Source organism: Vulpes lagopus, chromosome 15 (genome assembly GCF_018345385.1).
Source record: "Vulpes lagopus strain Blue_001 chromosome 15, ASM1834538v1, whole genome shotgun sequence".
Classification (NCBI taxonomy): Eukaryota; Metazoa; Chordata; class Mammalia; order Carnivora; family Canidae; genus Vulpes; species Vulpes lagopus.
Genome location: NC_054838.1, coordinates 8,034,352 through 8,055,561, shown reverse-complemented (window position 1 = coordinate 8,055,561; position 21,210 = coordinate 8,034,352). Strand labels below are relative to the sequence as shown.

General features: G+C 51.3%; 1 protein-coding gene and 1 non-coding gene across 4 annotated transcripts in view; both read left to right on the top strand.

The window, feature by feature from the left end:
- Window positions 1-21,210, top strand: part of NAV2 (neuron navigator 2) — a 396,930-nt gene that overhangs the window by 41,215 nt on the left and 334,505 nt on the right. The gene's annotated exons all lie outside the window — the stretch shown is intronic.
- On the top strand, window positions 7,495-7,566 carry LOC121476739. The gene has a single exon (XR_005984024.1). It is a non-coding gene; the product is annotated as a small nucleolar RNA SNORD45 (small nucleolar RNA).

Sequence of the window (21,210 nt, the reverse complement as noted above, 5' to 3'; positions counted from 1 at the left end):
CTCGTTCCCTCCTTCCCTCAGTCTCTCTCTTATTGGCCCTTTATGTTTCCTGGATTCTTCCCTGTGAACTTTACCTTTCTCATTCTTCAGCAGCCAACTACCGCCCAACTTATACCAATACATCATGTTAGTCAACAGGGCCCCCCAGTTTCTTGATCTTAGCCCTTGGGATCCACCCTCCTGCGAGGTGGTTTATTTGGCTCTATTTTCCCAACCTGTGTAATGCCTCCCCCAAGAGAAATTCTGTGGCTGATCTAGTCTCCCTCTTGTTACACACATATTTTCTCTTTCCAACTCCCACAACTACCCTTCTATTATCTTCATGGTATAGATTAGACAACTGAAAATAAGAGAAGTGAATTGGTTTGCCCAAAGTCACACGGCGGCCAACAAGGCAAAGATGAGACCTGAACTCTATTACTTGTTTTAAATGTACAACAGCCACCTCTTACACAGGGGATGTGAGGAGGATGACTTTGATAGGAGTAGGGCTAGACATGCGCATCGGGACCTGTGTTAGGTTCCCGGGGCTGCCATAAAAAAAAAAAAATACCACAACAGGGTGGCTTCAAACAATAGAAATGTATTCTCTCATAGTGTTGGAGGCTAGGAGTCCAAAATCAGGGCATGAGTGAGGTTGGCTCCTTCTGGAGGGTTTCTCCAGGAGCCTTCCTTTTGAGGGAGAATCTGCTTCATGCCTCTTTCTTACCTGCTGGCGGTTGCTGGCGATTCTTGGCATGTAGATGCGGTGCTCAGAACTCTGTCCTCGTTTTCAGCCGACGTTCTTCTGTGTCTCTGTGTCTTCGAAGACACGGTCTTGTTAGGAGGATACCGGCCATTGGATTTCGGGCCCATCCTCATCCCTTATGAGCTCATTTTAACTGATTACATCTGCCAAAACCCTACTGCCAATTAAGGTCACACTCTGAGGTTCCAGGAGGATAGAGAGTTTTGATGAGACACTATTCAACCCAGCGTTCATAAGGGCCAGTTCATAAGGGTCCTAGAGAGTAATGCTGAGCAGTGTGGGCTGTGGGCAGGGAACAATCATGAAGGTTTAGGAGGAGGAGGAGGAGGATGGCAGGATCCAGCCAAAAATCCCTCCCCTCAAATCTGGCTCTGTCTGAGTTGCTGCCCACCAGGGCCCCTTAGGCCTTGGTGCTTTACTAAGGAATCAAACAGTAGTGGGGGGGGGGGGGGGGGTTCTGCTAGCAGGTGAGTTGCTTCCAGAGAGTGGCAGCCTTTTCTTTCTGTTGGAACCATTGCACTTTGGGAGGTACTTTGCACTTGCCTCTGTTGTGCCTTGGGCTAATCAGTATGCTGCTTGAAGCGATTTCAAGCCTGATGCATTAGTCACAACAAACCTGCTCCCACTGGGAGTTGAAAAGACTGAACAGGGCGCCAGCTTCTTTTCTGTAAGCGAAGTTTGTTTTGCCCTTCACGTCATTTGCACCGAGTCTTTTAGATTCCTTGGACCTCAGGCCCCAAGTCCCTTTCCTGAGTTGTCCCTGATGTGGGCGGAGTGGCCAAGGGCGAGGCAGGGCACCCTTGAAAACCTTTCCGAGGACACAGCCAGGGGCTAAAGCAGGCCAGGGGGTCAGAGCAGGAGGGGCGGTGAGGCTGGCTGATTCGCAGGAGAGGCCCCATGCTCAGCGAATACCCCATGCCAGCTGGAAGCAGCTGAAAAAGCCTCGGGTGACCTCTTCAGTGTCCCGCCCTGACCCACCCCCACCCCCAGGAGCCCCGGGCTATTTTGATGTGCCTTGATGCTGGGAGAGCCCTAGCACTCTGGGCCTGCTCTAGTGGCTCCACAGGCTCCGTCGCCTTGGTGGCCCTGCCAAACCCTCAACTGGCCTACGAGAGCGGCTTGGGAGAGGCACGGTTGGCCCCCGGAGTGTGCAGAGGCCCAGGGCTTCCATCTGTTCTGAGCAGGGACACCCAAGCAGCATGGCAGGGTGTCTCCATACTGGGCCTAACCACGTCTTCAGATGCTGTCTGGGGCTGTAGGTTGGGCGAAGAAGCAAGTGTAGGTAGCATGGTGACAAGAAGAGAGTTGGGACTCCTCCATCGGAGGCTTTCTGTCCTCTGCTCCTGAGCTGTGCGAACTCAGGCAAGCTGCTCTGAGCCTGGGAAATAGAGTGGGTAATTCCCGGCCCTCCGCGGGTTTCAGAAGCACGAGTGAGAGGGTTTCTGTGAAAGTGCTTTGCAGGTGCAGGGTGTGCAGCGGGAGGGTGTAACAGAAAATGCGACCCCTTGGTCTGGTACTTGGTTAATAGCTTACATTTGCGGAGGGCACAATATGTGCTAGCGGGTCTTCTGAATAAGAGGTGACTCTTACAAGAGGAAGTGAGGCCCAGGACCCTCTCTCGCTGACACCAATTCCTCAGAGTACCTGTGTTGCCGTGTTGTCAGCCACGTGCCCGGTGAGGGCTGATGGCCCGGCAAGGCCCAGCCCCGGGCAGGGCAGCGTGGGCTGGTGAGTAGTGTCCTTGGCTTGGCGGGTGGGCTCCAGCTTGGAGCCTGTGGAACCCTCACTGCTTTGCTGCCGGACAAGCAGCTGGCTGGCCAGGGAGCTTCCCTCCACACACACGGACTAGTCACCCATCCAGGAATTGGCACGGCTGGTCATCACCCCATGACTGGACCCAGCCGGCTGCCAAAGTGGGAGCAAGATCTTCCCAGGAAGGCAGGGCAGCTTCTACTGCCAACCTTCTTATACTCTCCTGCCTGGGAGAGTGTCGATCTTATTAATAATCTCCTCTGGGGATTTTGTAGGAATCCCACTCTCTATAGAGAATTGCTGGCATATATTCTAAAGAGGAGGGCTGCCTGGGTGGCTCAGCAGTTGAGCATCTGCCTTCAGCTCCGGGCATGATCCTGGGGTCCCAGGATCGAGTCCCACATTGGGCTCCCCACAGGGAGCCTGCTTCTCCCTCTGCCTGTGTTTCTGCCTCTCTCTCTGTGTCTCTCATGAATAAATAAATAAAAATCTTTAAAAAATAAATGCTGGGGAATGGCAGGCTGGCCTACACATGGCTCTGCTGTTCCTTGAGCTCAGGCCTCCATAACATCCCTCAGAGTTGATTTTTATTAATCCCCCGCCCCCGCTCCCGCCCCCCCCCCCCCCACCAAAGTTGATCTTACCATTTGCCTCTGTTTCCTGAAAGGCAATTTCTAAGAGAAAATATTCCCTAGTTGGTGAGACTTCTGGCGTGTGAATGAGAGTTTTACAACTGAGTTTTGACTTGATTTTGCCTGCAGCCCCAGTACATCTGCCATTGTGTGAGCCTAGACACCGCTACCGTGAGGGGCAGGTTGGAGAACGGTACCTGGCCTCACCCACAGTAGTAGGACCCCATCCTTTGTCCCACCTCAACCCAATGCCAGGGCAATATGGAACATTTGTAAGATGACAGCTCACCCTATCCCACAGGTATCCTGTTATGATATCAGGTGAAAGCATCACTGGACCATGAGGTGTTATTAGTCATTTCCCTCCTGGCCTGGGAGGAGACTGTAGGCACGTGGAAGGGATCAGAAGCCCTATGCCCAGCAGCCACTGACTCAGGCTCTGAGAACTGACCATTCATGGTGACTCAGCGTTGACTCGTCCCTTTGGTGGGCTCTGCTGGAGCCTGGCCGGGCCTCACCATGTCCTGCTTCTTTCCCCTCTGCTGAATGCAGTTCCCATCTTCATGTTAGGAAGCATTTTTTTTTTTTTAATTTTAAATAAAATTAGAAGAGTAAGAAGAATGAAGAACCCTTTCCAAGAAGGAATTTAACTAGGAGAACCAAATCCTGTCTAATATCCTGGGTTAAAAAGAACCAGCTCCCAAGTACAAATGCAGTTGACTTTGGCCCTGAGATCTGTAGGGAAAACTAGAAAAAGAAATAGTAATGAATCAGCAGCACCAGCGATGTTTGCTTGTGAGCTCTTCTAGTCGTGTGCGTGAATACATAATTCTGTCCCGGGGTCCTGTGGAGTTTGCTTCATGCCCCAAGGTGTGGAATTTGGAAAAATACCAGCCCTGGCAGTTCTTCTGCTTGGGGGAATAAAGCAAAGGAAATTCCCATGAGAGCGCTGTTTCTTGGAAAACCGTTACTCACCTGGAGCCCTAGGCCCAGATGAAGGCTCAGAGTGAGTGTGCCCAGGACTCGTGGGACATCTGAGCACAAGGGCTGCTCAGTCTGTGGCACGGCCTGGAGCCAAGGAGGTCCACATGGCCCAGGGAGAGGGCACTTGGTGTGGGGGGAGGGAAGGTCTTTGGCCTTTGGGGAGTTATTTACTTCTCCGTCTTCTTGGTACTGAGCACCTGCTGTGTACCAGGCACTGTTCTAGGCACGTGAGCCAGAAGAGCAGGGTTTCTGTCGTCGTGGAACTCACCGTCTTGTGGGGAGATACAGACAAAACACAGGGAAGCAAATTAAGAAGTTTCTTTCAAAGAGTGGCAAGTGCTATGGAGACAGTAGATCAGGGAAATGTGTTCAAGAGTGACTGGGGGTGATGTTAGACCACGTTAGGTATGAAGCACCAGTCGTGGGAAGACCAGGCGAGCCTGATCCATGGGGTGGACTCACCAACACAAGGGCTCTGGCTGGGGACAGCTGTGGCTCGCTCTTTCTTTTTTTCTTTTTTCTTTTTTTTTAAGATTTTATTTATTTATTCATGAGAGAGACACACACACACACACACACACACAGAGAGAGAGAGAGAGAGAGAGAGAGAGAGAGAGGCAGAGACACAGGCAGAGGGAGAAGCAGGCTCCATGCAGGGAGCCTGACGAGGGACTCCATCCCGGGTCTCCAGGTCACACCCTGGGCTGAAAGCAGCGCTAAACCCCTGAGCCACCTGGGCTGCCCATCTGTGGTTCTTTCAATGCACACAACAATGACCAGTGTCTCTGGAGCCTCATGAATTTGTGGCTCCTTCCAGATTCACCCCTGGCGTGCTGTCACCCCAACCGCAGAGTCCACTCAGAGAGCCATCTCCTGGAGGCAGGGTAGGAAGGAGTATTTCGAGCTGCTTTGGAGACAAGGAAAAACGATTGATTAGAGGAATGATTGATTCCCTCCTCCTCACCTCCACATCGAGCCCACCATCAAGTCTGTGGGCTCATGCTCCCTGTTTTCTCTTAGGAAGTCCCCTTCTCTTCATGTCCACCGCCTTCACCCTGGTTCAAACCACTGGCATCTCTCCCCAGGTCTGCTGGAAAAGCCTGTGAAACTGGCTCCTCATGCATGGTCTTGCCCATCCCTGGTCTGTTCTCCACACTGTGGTCAGAATGATCACTTAAAACCTCAGATCTAGGGGTGCCTGGCAGGCTCAGTCGGGGGAGCATGTGACTCTTGATCTCTGAGGGCATGAGTTCAGGCCCCACATACCTGGTGGGTATGGAGATTACTTGAAAAGAAAAGCCTTAAAACAAAATAAAACCTCAGCTCTAATCATGTCCTGCACACCTCCTCCATACTTTTCCATGACTCCCCCATGGCTGTCAGGATTAGGACCCAAACCCCCACAATGAAATGCAGGGCTCTATGTATACAGAACCCTTGTTTCTTCTCGTTTCCAGCCACTTGTGGCTCTACCTTGTGCTCTGGCTACATAGGCTTTCTTCAGTTCCTCCAATAGGCTGTACTAGTTTTGGCCTCAGGGCCTTTGCACAGACCTCAGGGGCTCTTCGTGTCTTCTCCGTCCATACACCCTGGCCTCAGCAACTCCTGCTCAGGCCTTGGCATATCTGTTACTTTCAGCCAGGCTGTCTTCCTTGTTCGCCCACACTGCGATACTATGGAGGGTCTTTGGTTGTGTGTTCCCAGTAGCACCTCATGTTTATTGTTACAGCTCTCAACACGCTGCTGTTTATTTGTGATGCCTCTTCCCTGCACCAGTCCACGAGCTCCAGGAGGGTGGGAACCAGGCCTGGCCTGTCAATTCCGGTGTCCTCAGCACTTGGAAAGTGTCTGCCGTGCTGTGAACACCTGATACGTATTTGCGGAAGCAGGGAAGGAGTGAGTGCTCCCAAAGACCTCGACTCTCACGTGTTCCGCTCGCAAGTGCTACTTGCTTTCAATGAAGTGAAATAACAGGAGACCGTCTGTATTTTCTGTTCCATTTCTCTACCCTATAGAGATGGTGATTGATATCTGGAGTTCGAGAATAAGCATAGCAAGCAGGAACTCTGGCAGATGGACAACCTGCTTAGGAAGCCTGTTCTTGCCTTCGACTATCAGAACAGTGTTATTTTCTTTGGCCCAAAGGAGTCGAAGACTCTGTGTACTCAGGGAAACGGTATAGACCCACAGTGTGGAGCCGGGGCCAGGGGTGAGACTCAAATAATAATCAAGTGGAAGAGGGTTGTGTGAAGCCTGGTGGGGGACATTGCCTTTCTCAGCGGCTGAGGAATTGGAACATTCCCCCTTGTGTCAATGTGGAAGTGAATGAATTAAGTTCCGTTTTATGCCGTGCCTGGAAAAATACCAGCGCTGCACTCGCCTCGTTTCTGTAAGCAAACCCCAAATGCCACTCAGTCTCAGCTCTAGGAGAGCTGCAGGGAAAAGGAGGCAACATTTGCAGACTATGGGAAATGCCACTGACGTGGAAAAAGAGGAGAGCTATGGATTTTTATGTTTTCGAGGTTGTGTGCCCCTTTGAAAATCTGACAGCGGCATCAGACCCTTGCTCCCGTTCATGGTTCGTGCCCCTTGACCCTCTGCAAAATACATATCCACGTAATTCCTCTCGTCCACTGAGACCCCCAGAGCGCCGTAGCCTCGGGTTACAAATTCCAGTGAGTGGGTCCTGTTGGAAGTCGAGCAGAAATAAGCTAGGCAGAGATGACATGGGAGCACAAGGTAGACGACGTCTGGTCTAAGGAATACAATGGAGGCGCTCTGTAATTAGGGTTTTGTGTTCCTGAAGGGCTTTGCTTTGTAGAACAATGTGGTTGGCACAGGGCGACCAGTTGCACCAGAGTCAAATAAGGCAGACCTCTAGGCGCCGAGGGGAAGCGGCTCTGAGTACTTCCCCAAATTGATTGATTGATTTTTAAAGATTTTATTTATTTATTTGAGAGAGAGCACAAGAGGGGAGCAAGAGTGGGAGGCAGAGGGAGAGGGAGAGGGAGAAGCAGACTCCCCACTGAGCAGGGAGCCCGACGTGGGGCTCGATCCTAGGACCCCAGGATCATGACCCGAGCCAAAGGCAAATGCTTCACCAACTGAGCCACCAACCCTGGTGATCCATCCACTACAACCCACCACGAGGCCAGGATTTTAGTCCGTCGTGTCCACCATGGGTCCCCAGTGTCTAGCTCAGTGCTTGACCCATAGTAGATACTCAATAAATACTCATTGAATGGTTGAATCAATTAGTCTGTTCTGGGTTGCCCCGCTTCACTCTGTCTTCCTCTTCTTCATTTTGTTCTGGATTTAATCAGATTTTAGGGTTTGTTTTTTTTTTGTTGTTGTTGTTGTTCAAGAAATATTTGTCGAGGTCAGCAATGTGATGGCATGTATTAGCTGAATCCAAAGTTGATGTAAATTCTAAAATTACACAAAAACCTTGGGTGGAAAAAAAAAAAAAGCAAGATTTATCTTAGCCTTCTATGTCTTGTTCTCTAGACGTAGAATGACACGAGATTGAAGAGCTCCTGCTGTGGGATTCATGAACCCAAGGTTAACCTCTCAAGTCTGCTGCTTGGGGGTGACAAAAGCCTCAGTTTCTTCAACTGTAAAGTGGGGTGTGAGAATTAAAGGAGGTCATGCAGTTAGAGCACGTGGCACAATTCTTGGCACACACCTACATGTTGTTTTCATAAAAGGCAGGCATTTTTATTCTTACCTGGCTCCCCTGCCCTGTAGTGTGTTGGTTCCTTCAGGGTCCTCTTCTCTTTCTGAGCCCACAGTCCTGAACCCCAGAAACTAATTTGCTAACTATATAGTGGTCAAGTGCAGCCTCTAAGAAGCCCCAGGAATATTCAATCATGGCTTTATTTAAGGGTTGGGGATATTACTAATTTCCTCCCTTCCAATTTTTCCATATTTTTAATTTCAATTAATAAGCATGTGTCACTTCATCATTTAAAAAGGACCGAATAATGGGACCCCTGGGTGGCTCAGTGGTTGAGCATCTGCCTTCAGCTCAGGTCGTGATCCCGGGGTCCTCGGATCGAGTCCTACACTGGGTTCCCCGCAGGGAGCCTGCTTCTCCCTCTGTCTGTGTCTCTGCCTCTCTCTGTGTGCCTCTCATGAATAAATAAATAAAATCTTTTTAAAAGCAAACAAAAATGACCAAATAAGAAAAAATATTGTAATAAAAATGTGTTTATTCCATTTTGCTAAATTCAGAGGTAGGAAACGAGCACATTTTATTATGTCTGGTCTGTAGAGTCCGTTCCGGGAAACTGGGAGAGCTCAATTTGTCCATAATAAAAATGCCTAAACACAGGCACCAAGAAAGGAAGGCTGCACCCCTGAGTGGGCTCGGATGTGCTGTTCTGTTTGGTAGATGTGGGGTTAGGAACGGGGACTCCTGGCTGCATCTCCCAGCACCCCCGCTACCCAGCTCCCTGTGCAACTTTGGGAACATTGCTCAACCTATTCCAGCCCCAGGTTTCTCATCAGTAAAGTGGGAGAGACAAGTGGAGAGACTTTTCCTTACAGATTGTCATGGGAATGAGTATCAAATCCTTCACGCGTCACAGTAAGTCTTCCACACATTCTTATCTTCTTTGTATTCCCAATAGCATCAGTGACGTCGTCATCCTTTACGGTATATGTGCGTGCCTTTTGCACGTGCGTGTATATATAAATGTATATGCGAATGTCTGCACTTTGATGTCGAATCATCATCTCAACCCGATTGTGGCCAAAGGAGAACTCTTGATTCCTCAAACCCATCCCACCAGCCACTCCTCCCCTAGTGTCCTGCACTTGGGTAAATGGGGCCAACGCTCCCCTAGGGGTTCCACCTCAATCCTCAAATCCTGAGAGTCCTCCTTTGCTCCTCTTTCCATCACGACCTATACCCAGTGTGACAGCAATGCTGATCGGTCTCAAAATTAGCCTCTTCTTTGGTTTGTTTGTTTTTTTCTTAAAGATTGTATTTATTTCTTCATGAGAGACAGAGAGAGAGAGAGAGAGAGAGAGAGAGAGAGAGAGAGAGGCAGAGACACAGGCAGAGGGAGGAGAAGCATCTCCATGCAGGGAGCCTGATGCGGGAATCGATCCTGGGTCTCCAGGATCACACCCTGGGCTGAAGGCAGGTGCCAAACCGCCGAGCCACTCAGGGGTCCCCACCAGCCCCTTCTTTTGACAGCCACTGCCCCCCATGCCAGACAAAGCCACTGGCCTCTCACTACCTACTGCACCCGGCACCCCGATCCCCCAGCCAGCTCTCCACGGGGGAGCCCGAGTGAGCGCTGACACGCACCCCTTGGGCTGTGCCACCTCCTTGCTCAGGAAGAGCCAGGTGGCTCACTGTCCTCGGGGCTCTGTCTGGGGCATAAGCCGACCTCTTCTGGAAAGGGCCAGGCCATAAGCGGTTCAGGTCTTGCCGGCCACCTAGAAGTCTGTCGCACCGCCATCATCTTCTCCTTCTTTGTCTTCATTTCCGTCTCCATCTCTGTTTCCTTCTTCTTCTGACCCTTTCAAAACGCAGGCGCTGTTGCTAGCTCAGGGGCCGTGGAGCGCGCCTGGTCCCTGGTTTGCGGACTCTTGCGCTTCGTGCGCTGCCGGGGACTCCTCTCCAGCTCGCCTGCCCTCAGCCTCTGCCCTGCTCGCTGTGCTCCAGCCTCAGGGGCCTTCCTGCTGTCCCTGAGCACCTGCTGCGTTCTCCTTGGGGGGCCTGCCCTCCTGTCCCTCTGCCCCTGATGCTGTGGCTCAGGTCTGCCACAGACTCCCTTCCTTCATTTGCATCTCTGCTGGTAGGTGCCTCCTGGGGAAGCCTCTCTGAGCTGACTTCCTACAGCTCTCGCCCCCCACCCCAACCCCAGGCACATGCTGTCCCTCACCTGGCTATTCTTCTGGAAGTACTTACTATATGTTTACTTGCCTGTCACTTTTGCGGCCCTTGTGTGTAATCACCTCTGTCCTGTTCAACACTCTGTCTCCCCGATGCCCAGAAAAGAATGGGGCACTTAGTGGCCGCTCAAAAAATATTTGCTGCATGCATTAATAAATGTAAGAACAATTCCGTCCTGGGGCTCGTTTTCAGCCCCTGCAATACCACTCATCTGCAACGAGGCGGCCCTCTTTATAAATTCTCAGCCCCGTTGGCTGTCTGGTAACAGCACCACGCTGCGCTCTGAGTGACAGTGGGGACCATGAGAACCCACTTCCACGTGCCGTTGGGGTCTGCAGGATGAATCCAAGTGTGAACATGGGTGTGGGGAGGCGCAGGGGGGAGGAAGGGGAGCAAAGCCAGGCTCCAAGGTGAGGGGAACTGCCCAGGTCTCAGCAACTGATGTCACTGGAGCGTCCCTGGGTGATAAGTGCTTCGTGGAGCCCGTGCCTGATTTCTCTTGAGGGAGAGAAGCATCTCATAGAGTCAGAGGAAGAGCATGGAGATAAATTGTTCTTCCCAGGGACACACCACCAAGACAGCCTACAAACCACTTAGTGGAGACACGGTAGGGATGGTGCTTATTGGGCCCAGATGGGACATGGTGGAAAAAATCTGGTATTTCTGGAGCCACTGAAGAGAACCTGGTGACTCCCAGCCCTAGGCACAAATCTCCCAGAATCTCCTTCTTGGGGCTGTGGGATTGGCAAGCTAGAGGGGTGCATCTGGAGCAGCCAGGTATACTTTTCTTCTATACCACCCCCCACCCCCCGCCGCTGTGCTCCAGCATAGAAACCTTAGGAGAAATGGGCTTGGATGGGTGTCATTGCAAAAGAGAGTCTGGGCCCCATCCTGGGGGCATTGCAGGAGGCTGCTCAGGAGGTGCACTGCATGGGGCATCCTGTGGAGGTCTCCAGGAGGGCTTGGTGGTGTGCACCTTCAAGGTCTAGTTCACAGTCAGTGAGCCTCAGATTGGGCAGTGTGCCTGGCTGTAAACTTACATAGGCAGGGCCTAGAGAGTCCTGGCCCAGGAGCTGGGTCTGGGGGTGAAGAGAGAGAGGAATGTCTTCCTTGGACACCCTTTAGGATAGAAAGTAGGAGGTGCAGGATAGGGGAGCCTGTGTACTGTTCAGATGGGGGGGTTTTATGTCCAAGACCACAAGTCTAACCCTTGATTTAGAAAATAAGACCGCTGTATAATATGAGCGGAAACACCTGGTAGGATAAATCAAACTGTCTAGCCACGTCTCAGGAGCCCAAGGCAGAAGGTCCGATGGTCTGGGATCTGTCGATGGGTCTGCTGTGTGACCTTGGACTAGTCACTTGACCTTCCTGGGCTTCAGTATTTTCAGGTACACAGTGGTAATGGTACATCTTGACGTTGCCATCTCATGAGTTATTGGAATCAAACAAGAGAATAAAGTCTTTGTGAAGCTAGAAAGGCTCTAGTCATGTATAACTTGATCCCTAACCAAGTTGTAGAGAGCGGTATGCCAAGAGCAGCAGCTAACAGCCAATGAGCATGGACCAGGTGCCAGCTACCACATGCATGTGTCACATGGGCCTCGCTGTTGAGACACTGGCACTGTTATCATTTCCATGAAGAGACGAGGTCCTCAGATGCAAAGAAGTTAAATAACTTGCCCCAGGTCACACCGTGAACCAGGGGGACGAGACTCTGAATTTAAGCAGTTGGGTCTCTGGAGGATGCCCTGGGAGTATGCACCAGAACCTTGAGGGCCTGTAACCCAGATCTCCGGGCTCCCAACCCAGCAGCCCACCCCCACCCCCCGCCACCCTCTTGGCTTTCTCCGGGAAGATAACCACAAGTCTGTCCAGGGAAAATAGACCCATCACTATCTCTTCCTTGCAGAGAGGTCAATCCCTGCCAACTGCGGAGAGAATGCGGGTCCTGATGTTTACCCCCTCCAAGAGCCAAGGGTTCCAGTGGAAATGGTGGAGCCCTGCCAATCCTCGGAAGGAGGAGGGGCAGATGCCAGGGAGCAGGGGCTCCCCCGGATTCTGCTGAGTGGGCGCGTGGGGGGAGTACTTCTCCATCCAGGATGGGCCTCCCTCGCTGCACAGTGAGTGGGTCTTGGAGAAACATTGCCTCCCTGCCTCTGCTTCCTCTAGGAAATCTCTGAAGGACAGCTGGTGCTTTCCATGCCCTCAGCAGGAAGAAGAGAAGGAAAGGCAGTCAGCGTCCCCTTCCCCGGGCCCCTCGTTCCAGACAGTGTGGCCAGGCGGGCAGCCCAGGGCCGTTTGCTCAGCTTGCCTGATGTCATGCCATTCCTTGGACTTTGTGGAGTCCAGCCAACGGAGAATGGTCCATAGGGGCTTCTGGGCATCCCTCCCTGAGAATACCTCAGGAGCCTTTTCAGATGGACTGGGACTGTGAAAGGACATGAAAACAGGTAGAAGAGGAATTATTGAAAGAACCAGAAATCCCCACAGAAGGAAAAAGAACTGCCCTGGGGCCACTGAGCTCTTGGTCACTGCAGGGGTTCAGGCAGAGGCAGGAGACCCTCTTGGCAGGGGCCTTGCTAAAGTAGGAGTGTGTGCACTGGTAGGGAGAGGCCTGCCCAGCCCTCTATAAACCTGTGGCCCTGAAAAGGGGCAGGGGACGTGGGATGGGAACGGCCTGGCATATGCAGTGCAGACGTGCATCAGGTTGGCCTCTCCCACCTTCTCACTGGACCTCCGCTCTCCCTCCTGGTTCTGTGTCAGCCCTCCTGCCCTGCGACTGCCGGGCCTCACTATTACTTTTTCCTCCTGGGATAACTACTGGCCCCACACCCTGCCCTTCTGTGCCCTGCTTGTTGCTGGGTGACGCTCCTGGAGAGTGGGCCAGGTGACTCATTCTGGGGCTTTCTCAAGTGACGCGATGCCTCTGCCTGGGTACAAAGCTGTTTCTCCTGGAGCAGTGGTTCTCAATCTTTAGTGGGCATCAGAATGAGCTACAGGCCTAATGAAACAACAGCAACAAAGCACAGACCGCGGGGTCCTACCAGAGTCTCCTTCAGTAGTTCCGTGGTGGTGCCCAAGAATTTGCCTATGTAACAAGTTCCCAGGTGTCATTGATGCTGTAGGTCCGGGTTCTGCACTTTGAGAGCCACCGCTCCAGAAGATCTCTAAGGCCCATGACCCGGGTACAAGGCTACGGGTTCAGATGACCCCTGTTGGAATCCCACCATTTATGAGCTGTGCGACCATAGGTAATTTCCCTAACATCTCTGTGCTTCTGTTACCTGCTCTGGATACTGGTGATGGTACTACTTGCAGAGGTCTGTTGTGAGGATTGATGATGGTGATTTATATACATAGCTTGGTGTCTGGGACATGCCAAGTATCCAAATAATAAATATTAGCAATTCTTATTATCAGAATAAGATGATGGCTATTTCAGACACTCTACGTCTACCTCTGTAGGACAGTGGTGTCGGAGCAAAGGCACACATCCTCCTCCCACTGTGCCCCCGGTGTAGGGCCCATCCCATTGTTATTCCTTACCATCTGCTCCATGCTGCAAGGATGAGGATTCATTATCACTAAGGCCATCCTTCAAATCTCGGTTTTGTGTCAGGGGCCAGCCACACATTCTGAATGACTGGCTTTCAGTGTGACTCTGCATAAAGCCTGCCTGATAGAAACCAGATTGTGTGTAGGACACAGGGGTGGGGTCATCTGAGTTCTCTTGTCATGTTTCTGTTGGAGCCCCAAGGCCCCCATTGTCTCATCACTCATATCCTGTGGTCTTTGGCCTGATAGTTGTAATGACAGGAGTGTGGGCTTGAGTCTCCTGCTGCAGGGTCTCAAAATTAAGTGAACAAATCTAGGGGTGGCTTCAGATGGACTCAGGCTGCTTTGAATGTTGCCAAAGAGGGAGACCTGCAGGGAAAATTCATGCCAGGTTCAGCCTTGTGGGGTGCTGCCCCTGAAGTGGGTTCCTGGGGGTAATAGCTCTACCCAAAGGGTTCTGCAGTCAAATAAACTTGGGAAATACTCCATTTCCAACTGCCTGCTTAGAGCTCCAGGGTGCTCACTAGCTTAAGGAAGCTTCCCGAATGTCCTACAGTTAAGACACAGCAACAGTAAGGCTGTTGAACATCCTCAAGTTTGTTTCCCATCCATTAATTTGGGGAAACCAGTTCTAGGAATTTACGATTTTTCAGGGGCCTTCATGTATAATATCTCACCTGATTTTCAAAATAATCCTAAGAGGTGAGCATGACCATGCCTATTTTACAAAGAGGAGGCTGAAGACGCAGAGAGGTTTACGACTTGACCCGGGCCACAGGGCTGTGGAAAATACCCTCTACAATTGCATGATCTGGTAAAGAATTCCTCCATTTGATGGAAGTTTATTTGTAGTGGCCACAATCATTAAAAATAAAAAATAAGCAAAAAACAAACAAACAAACAAACAAACAAACAAACCTCCCCCCTTCCCCAAAACCCACTAACTGGGCATGGCACCTATTAACCCTTTCGGTGAAGTGTATTTATTTTACTTTTGACCTTGGGCCCACCTTGTGGTTACGACGTCACTATACAGAGAGACGGGACAACACAGGTTAAGAACGTAGATTCTTCGCTAGACGGTGTTCGAATCCAAGCAGTGTCACCTGCTGACTCTGTGACCTCGGGCAAGTGATTGAACTTTTGTGGGCCTGGTTTCCCCTCTGTGAAATGTGATCTTCACACCTGTGTCATAAGGTTACTATGATGATCCAATGAGATGCCACACGCAGACGTCTCAGAATGGCACCCGACGCAGAAGACTGGCTTCTGCAAGTATCCGCTATTGTTGCTGCTGTTACTTTGGTTAATGATACGAATACCCCGTGAAGCCCACTTGTCTTGAGAACCCACGGAGGGGGCGGGTGTTTACGTCGGAGCCCGTAGGCCTGAGACTCACCTTGGCCTGCTCACTAAGCCTCTCTGTGCCTCAGTGTGCGCCTCGCAGAATGGGATCACGCCAGCCAACCAGCCCCGCTCACAGAATGGTTCTAAGAACAACCACCTGGGCGGGGGCTGTGGAAGCGCTTTGACAGACATAAACTTAGGCCACCGTGAGTCCCCCGCATCCCCGTGCGACTGGAGCTGCGCAGGGAGGAAGCATCGCTCTCAGGGTGGTGCTCTGGGGTCTGGGAGGTGCCCAGAAGTGCCGAGGCCCAGTGATCAAGGGTGGCAGTGTCATGGGCCTGCTCGGGAGCCAGAAGCCAGTCATCAGCAGTGCTGAGAGTTTTCCTTTGCTAAACAATGGTGCCCTCATTCTGGGATTTCCCGGGTTGTCCTTGTTGACTTTGGAATAGAGGGGGGTTGTCTGCACACACCGTCTGGGCCGGCGCATCTCAGGCATCTGTTTCCTCCTGTTTACCCTCATCTCCTGCCCTGTGTGCCAGACCCCCAGGGCCAGTCCAGAGCCTACCCCCCCTCCCTGGGGTAATCATCAGGGTGCCCTGTCCTGGGCCCAGGGGTGGGGGAGAGGGAGGAGGCCCTCAGAGGGGTGTGTGTGTGTGTGTGTGTGTGTGTGTGTGGCAATCTCCTGTGAGATCAGGATGCCTAACAAAAGCGGAATCAATTTACCTGCGGCTTTTGTTCCAAGGGAAAAGCTGGCCTCCAGAGCCCCCATCGGGGAATAATATTTAACCCACTTGGAGGGCATGTGTGTTCCTTTCATCTCTCAGTCATGAAAGCAGTGGCCTTAAACACACACACACACACACACACACACACACACACACACACACACAAACCACACAATAAAGAAAGCAGTGGCCTTTCCTACAGGTTTATGAGGGAGGCGCTGAGTTCCTCCACGGTGCCCGGGCAGCGGAGAGCGCAGCCCCTGGGGAAAGACGCTGCCTCTTACGCGGCTAAGGCTAAGCTAACCGTCATCCCTGGTGACCAGGACTGGCCCAGGATGAAAGGGCTGATCCCACAGGGACAATAAAGTAAACAAAACCACACCACCCTCTCCCCCACCAAACCGCAACCACTGAAAACAAAACAAACCGACGCGCAGCCCGGGGAGAGTTGGAGGACGACTCCCTTCCAGACCCCATCTCTGAATCATTCGGTCGCAAAACCAGAACAGAAGACAAAAATTAGAAGCCATTTATCTTTCTTAAGTGTTTTGACAAAAGCTCCCCATGTCTCTGTGCCCATAGTTCGGTGGTGGAATCTTTGAAAACATTTGTTATTTTACTATTATTATTATTATTGCTTTGAACAGTTTTACTTCACCTCACGTGAACCCCTGGCCTAACTGAGAGGCCTGGAGAAGCCTAAATAGGTCTTTAGGTAACCTCCAGAACACACCTCGTGGGTCAGAGCAGTGGGTCAGAGCAGGAGCTGGGCTCAGAGGGTAGGAGGATGAGGGAGGAGGGAGGCCTGGCAGCAGGGAGGCCCTTCAAAGGGGGGTCAGAGGTCACCCAGAGATTGCACAATTTCCACCCTTATCTGCTTCACTGAAGTAGCGGGAGTGGAGGGGGCTGGAGGAGGAGCCCCCGGGCCTAGGATGTTGAATAGAGCAAATAAATACCAGGGGCACCTGGCAACCCTGGGATCCGGGGAGGGAGAAGCACGGCTGCTCTTCCAAACCGTGTCCTAGGCTGCTTGGGACCAGTCGGGCTGCTTTGTATAAGTCGAAAGCCTCTTACCCCAGAGCTTTAAAGTTGGTCTTTAAGCATTCATTGTCCCTGAAACTTATTTTTTACCCTGAGCTCCTTCTGTGGTCAGCAGTGTTTGGGAGGCTGTGGAGACAAATAAGGCCTAATCCTCACTCTCCAGAAGCTCTTCCTCTAGTAATGCTTACGAGGAAATGTGCGGTCTCCAGATGCCCAGCGAGCAAGTGAATCTTTAGCCTGGCGGGGTCACCATGGATTTCTGAGAGCCTCCCCGAGATGCCATCCTGCCCTGTCTCCAGCTTCCCAGTTCCGTCGGGTTTCTTTTCAGTGCATTTCACACAGTACAGTGGAAGGTGTTCCATAGAGGGGACCTGGATTTTCCTGGACAATAATGGGGGGTTGGAGGCAGGATTGGATGAACTTTAAGCCCCCTATAGTCCTGACCTTCTGAATATATTCACTCCGGTTGATAATACCAACACTTGGGATCCCTGGGTGGCTCAGCAGTTTAGCGCCTGCCTTTGGCTCAGGGCATGATCCTGGGGACCCAGGATTGAGTCCCACGTCGGGCTCCCTGCATGGAGCCTGCTTCTCCCTCTGCCTGTGTCTCTGCCTCTCTCTCTCTCTCTCTCTCTGTGTCTCTCATGAATAAATAAAATCTTTAAAAAAAAAAAGATAATACCAACACTAAGCCAAACACTATTCTGAGTGTACAAGGATGAATAAGACAGAGTGCCTGTTCCTAAGCGATTTGTAATTCAGTAGTAATAATACGCATATCAATACTAACGCATCTAACAGCCAATGATGAGTGTACCCCCTCACCCCCGCCAGAGGATTACAAAGGCTGGCAAGAAGGCCGAGAAACAAAGAGCTGGAAACCCCAGAGGAGAGGGGGAGTTCTCAAAGGGGAGGGATCCAAGACAAGTTCACCAACTAAGTTAATTTTGCTTTGGACCCGACAGACCTGCACAATATCATTTAGTAGAGAATGGAGGGAAGAGCATCTCCATGCACGGGGAACAGTCTGAACAAAGGTGTGCAAGGGAGAGTGAGCAGCCCATAGGGACAGGAGACCCTGTGCCCCTCAGACACTGACCCCCATCACTGGAGGGAAGAAAGTGCATTGTGGGTGGGGGGAGCCAGAAAGCAACACATTCAACCCCGTCCAGGGAACACACTGGAGGCGAGATGCCTTTACATAATTCTTTATCCGAAGGAAAAAAGAAAACGGGTGGGGGAGGGAGAGAAATCCTTTGCCAGCCCAGCCCAGCCCTTTCTAGGGGCGGATTCATTCATTTTGCGGGCTTGTCAGTGTGACATTGTGTCTGCCCTCCCGAGAGCCATACATCTTACTTTCAAACTCTCCAATCGCCTGGGACCCCCTGCAGACCCCAGTGTTCCCAGTGACCTTTTGGCCGGGGAGGCTCACTCGCCTCCAAGGCTGCCAGAGGGGAGATGGCACCTCCCGGGCTCACCCTCCTTGTCCCAGCTTTCTTCTCCAGGAAGGATTAGTGCTTTGCTTAAATCTGACTCCCAATTCCTAAAAGGCCTGCCAGCTGTGTACTTCCAGGAGTCTTTTATTTGCACTTTTATATATCTTCCTCCGTATCCAGCCGCTCCAGGCCCTCCCAGAAAGGGAAGGAGACTTAAAATAATCCTGAAAGCCACTTGCCAAAATGTCTGTTTGCAGATTGTCTTCATCCTCCCGGGGATGGCATTTCTGAGACTTCCTTTCCTGTGTATAGTATGACAATAGGGGCAGGCCTCCCCCCCCCCCCCCCCCCAGGGATGCTCCTGTTTGGTGGTTTTGGAGCTGATTGAACAGAGCCAGTCACTCTCCTTCTCTGAGCCTGTGTCTGCAAAATGAGAAAAATCACTTCTCTTAGCATTGCTGTGATGAGTAAGTGAAAGGTGCCCTGTGCGCTGCTTGATAAATAGCCGCTAATAGGTCTAGGATTTTCCCTTGACAGAGGATGCTAAACTCTTCTGTGCTATTTTACTACTCATGCCCAGTTATTTGGGGAAAAAAATATCATGGGCTCCCTATGGTAAGCTATTAGAGTATTTCCTCCCTCTGAGGTGGCACACTGTTCCTGGTCTTTCCTTTGTCATCCTTGTGCCATGTAAAAGCAGACAACTGTCCACAGTGAGCCTCTCGTGTGGGCGGAAAGGGATCAGCCCACGTTCGTTTGGGGCATTCTAGAGAGCCCATTCCGTCTGATGTTCCCCGGGGCGGGCCCCCGCAGCGTCTGAACTTTCCCCATTCGTCACTGCTTTGGCTCAAAGAGTGGAAGACCCCTGTTAAACTGGAATACGTTATCTGGGAAACACATTAAGCCATTAACAGCTGGACACAAATTAGTTTATCAGACGGGGGCTGGGCTTGCAGAATGTGGGAGGGAAAAGGAACTTTACAGATCATCATTTTAGAGGTGAGGGAAAGGAGGTCTGGGAATGAGCAGGTTTGGTGGATGCCTGGCCTCAAACCTCACCTTCTGGCCTGAATCTCTTCCCCTCCTCCTTCTGCCTTGAGGAACAAGATAGACCCTCCAGCTTTCATTCAGGAGATACCTGTCACATGCCTCCCCTAGCTGAGGAGGCGCTGAGAATTCAGAGAAATGTGAGAGTGGGCAAGACAGACGTGGAAGTAAGCAAGTGCTGGGCCATGTGGGGCACATCCCTTGGATGCTGGGGAAGGGAAGGTCTGGAACAGGATACTGTCAGCAAAGGGCAGATCCGGCCTCTGGGGGGTGACTACCACCAAGGGTTGTGCAGTACTGGGACCTAGGGCCCTACCTCGTGGCTACCATGAGAGTACAAGAGAGGTCACCATCAGGGATCTGGGCTCAGCTAGGGGTCACTGCCTACAGGTGTCAGCACTGAACAGTCAGGTCCAAGAAATGGATCCGAAAGCCATGAGCTGAAAAAAGAGGCCAACCATTCAGAGGGACAAGACCACACATTCAGGGCAGACCTTCACAAGCATTGTTCCCTTGGCTTTGGCCCATGTGGTCAGCATGGGCTGATCTCTTTCCCTTAATTCACATCAAAGGACTTGGTGGAAGATCACAGAAATAGGAGGAAGGAGAAGAAGGGTGCTGAGAGAGGCAGCGTGGGGTAGGATGAAAAGCTCTCCAAGGTGTAGGAGGTTTTAAGGGGCTGCTTCTATTTCTGAAAATCTGCAGGGTCCTGACGCCTGCTTGGGTGAACTCAAAGCCATGAGACCCACCCGCTGCATCTTCAGGTTGCTGGTGCTATGAGTGGCATTTTCTCTGCACCACTCCTTACCCAGGTCCTCATTCTCTATCCCCTGCATGATTTCAACAGCCTTCTAACCGGTCTCCCTCCCTCCAGCCTCAAACTTTCCAAACTTACCTTCTTGCTGCTACTAGAGAGGTCTCTCCTAAAATGGGAAGTCAGTCAAATCATTCCCCTGGTTTATAAGCATGAAGGGTAGGATCTCCTTTACGGGGACCTAACCTGCTCCAGCCTTACAAATAGCCCCATTTCCTGCCCCTTGATCTTCTCCTCCTGATCACACAGCACCTGCCACACTTTTTCACCACTCTCTACCCTTACACGTGCTGTTCCACCTTCCTGGGATGCTTTCCTCTTGTTGAACCTTCCTGCATCCTTTCAGATGCAGGTCAGTGTCATGTCTGTGAAGTTATTCTATGCTCCCCAGTCTTGTTTATACCTTTTTTTTTATGGCCCATTTGTCTGGCATACAGGCATACAGCCCCCTTTGTCGCACCTGCCACATGGCCCTGCAACCGTCGGTGTATGTGTCCATCGTTCAATAGACCATGTGTGTGTGTAGTAGGGACTCCCCTCTGATTCTCAATACCCAGCACAGAGCTGGGTACACGCATACGGTAGATGTTCGAGGAATGTTTGCCAAATGAGTCAGGATACCTATGGTCTATGAGATCTGAAAGGCAAGGCCACAGGATTCATTCTTTTTCATTAGAGCTCATTACCCTCTCTACCTCCACTCCCTGCTGCTTCCTTGTACCATGAGTAGTATTTTCCACCTCTGACCAGCAAAGATTTTGATCGGGAACTAACTGCTCATTCAATTACTTTTTTTCTGGGGATGTGTCTTTTTTGATGTTTTTGGGGCATCCTAGAGAACATGATACACCTATAGAAGCTTCCTCAGAAAGTGCATAAATGCCCAGCGTCCTAGCATTTTCCTACAATGAAAAGTTTCCTGGACTGCACATCCTCCCACCCAGCTCCAAGAGCCCCTGGCTTAACACAGCTGTGAGAGATAACTCATGTTTTGCTCTCTTGGCCAACAAGATTTTGTCCAGCTTTATTTTCAGAGAAAAAAAAATCGTTATTTTAAAATCTCGTTTTCCAAAGCCATAAGTATACTTCACTATGGAATACACTTTCTCACATGACATATGCTGTCCCCTTCTGCGTTACCCTAGGATGTGCCCCATCCGTTTTAGTAGCATATATCCCTGCCTATGTTTCCCTCTCTAGAAATATGTGGGGAGATGG